Here is a 2714-nt window from a genome sequence, read left to right on the forward strand (position 1 = left end):
CCGATATAAGCGACTCGATCCATTCCAGCTCGTGTCCCGTTCGTGTCCAGTTCGCGGCTCAACTCCTTTGGTGGTCCGATTCAACAATCATTTAAGGTTAAAAGGTAATTCAAAACCTAAGAACCAATAATCGAACATGGATTGATTGATAAAGAATGAAACCCTAAAACCTTAATCTTTATGAATAAAAACCATAGGGTAATAGATAAAAAAATCCTAATTGAGTAAATCGAAGCTCTAAAAGTTCGATACCCTAAACCCTAAATCATGTTCCTACATGATTAAAACCCCAAATCGGTTTTTACAAGTTAAAATCCGATAAACTCTAACCCTATATCTATAAACCCTAAATAATATAAGTATCAGAATTAATTATACTATAATTATCAAATCACATATTAAAACCCTAATCGAATATTTTGAAATCAAAATTGTTTTCGGTTTTGATCATTGAGGTTTTAAATCTGATTGAATCTGATGCTATGTTGCTAGAATTGTTTGACCGTTAAGTTGCTAGATTTATTATTCTCACTCCTTCTAGTTTAATAATTATGATCTGTTTATGTCTTGATTAAATCTGACCTGCTTGTTTTTATTAATGCTTCAATCACAGTTAGGATTGATAGATTTATTTTCTCATCCTGCTTGGTTAATTGTTCATCTGATTTAAAATTGTTTAAACCGACCAGCCTGTTAAAACATTGATTGAATCTGATAGGTTGCTAGCTTGCTTTGCCTATATAATCCGGTAGGTTGATAGACTGATTGAGGTTTACTTGTTTAAAATCCAAATGATCTGATTGCATGATTCTTGAGGTTTAATATCATCTGCCAGGATTGATAGTTTTGTAATCTGATCTGTTTTAAATAGAACCCCTAAATAATCCGTATGATAGGTTATATTGATCTGATTTAGATGTCTTTGAGAATTGAGAACCTGTATGCTAGGTTGATAGATTCATGATAAAATCTAATGTCTTGAGGTTTAAGATTATATGCTAAGTTCGATTAAATTGATTGATCTGATTATATGTTTTTGAAGTTTGATAAATTCGGATACTAGATAAATTATTTACACATAGTTTATGTTAAATACCAATCAGCCTTGAAACTGATTCATTGAAATTCATGCTTGAAATCTATATTCTAGTATTGCTAAAATCATCCTTGAAACTGATTCATTGAAATTCATGCTTGAAATCTATATTCTAGTATTGCTAAAATCATCCTTGAAACTGATTCATTGAAATTCATGCTTGAAATCTATATTCTAGTATTGCTAAAATCATCCTTGAAACTGATTCATTGAAATTCATGCTTGAAATCTATATTCTAGTATTGCTAAAATCATCCTTGAAACTGATTCATTGAAATTCATGCTTGAAATCTATATTCTAGTATTGCTAAAATCATCCTTGAAACTGATTCATTGAAATTCATGCTTGAAATCTATATTCTAGTATTGCTAAAATCAGTTTTGAAACCGATTATGTGATTAATGAATCTTTTTACTAGTCTTGCTAAAATCCATTGATTGTTAAACCCTAATTGCATGATTAATTGAATCCGTTTTTGCTAGTCTTGATAAACCATAATATTATGAGCACATAGAAATAGTATTGCTGAGAATTGCTAGAAATTGACTGATTGATTAAATGCCTTTAAGATTGATAGTTTCATTGTCCTTACAAGATTGAAATCCAAATTGATTTGTTTTTAAGAGTAAGGCCGCATGAAAATTATACCTAAATATTGAGTGATATATGATTTGAGATGCCGAAAATCAACTTGGATTTTGCTGTCCTAAATCTCTCAGGAGATAATTATTTGAAATGGGCACTTGATACTGAGTTTATCCTAAAGTCAAAGGACTTTGTGAATGAATCACAAAAGGCGATAATGCCAAATGAGAAAGATTGATACATGGCAATATTAATTATTAGCCATCATCTTATTAAGAGTCTCAAGGATCAGTATCTGACTATAGAGAATCCTCTAGACCTTTGGGCAGAGTTAAAAAAAAATCTAGATATGATCACCAAAGAACAGTGTTATTACCAAAGGCCCTATTTGATTGGATGAATCCCAGAATCCAGGACTATAAGTCTGTGGATGCGTCTATTGCTAGTTGGGCAAAATAATGGATCACTGATGAGAAACAGTGAATTGAGACCTCCTGGATTAACCCCATTACCTGATACCAATAAGGCCGCAGAAGAAAAAAAAAGGTAACCACGTCCAGAATGATAGACCACACGGCCATAACCGTGGAGGGTGGAAAGGACGTGGCCATGGACACTATAACACATTTGGCCGTGGGAATCACTATGGCAGAGGCCGTGGGTATCAACCCAATTTGAGACATGGTCAAGGTAGTGGTCGTGTTATATCCTTTAAACCACAAAGCTCGACCAAATCAGTGTGCCATAAATGTGGAATGGGGAACCATTGGGCTAAGATATGAAGGACTCCCAAACATTTTTGTGACCTGTATCAAAGAGAGTATGAAAGGGAAGAATCCTAAAACCCCACTTGGTCTATAAAGATGGTGAAAATAATTTCGAACATGATCAAGATGATCTTATGGAATATGAGACTTATGATTGCCTAAAAGAATCAAGTTGATAATCTGATTTCGACATCAAACTTGTGTGATTGCTTTGCTTGTATGCTTTCTCTGATTTTTATCTCCTTGAATTTATTTCTATTACATT

The sequence above is a fragment of the Brassica oleracea genome, unplaced genomic scaffold (assembly GCF_000695525.1).
Source record: "Brassica oleracea var. oleracea cultivar TO1000 unplaced genomic scaffold, BOL UnpScaffold00679, whole genome shotgun sequence".
Lineage (NCBI taxonomy): Eukaryota > Viridiplantae > Streptophyta > Magnoliopsida > Brassicales > Brassicaceae > Brassica > Brassica oleracea.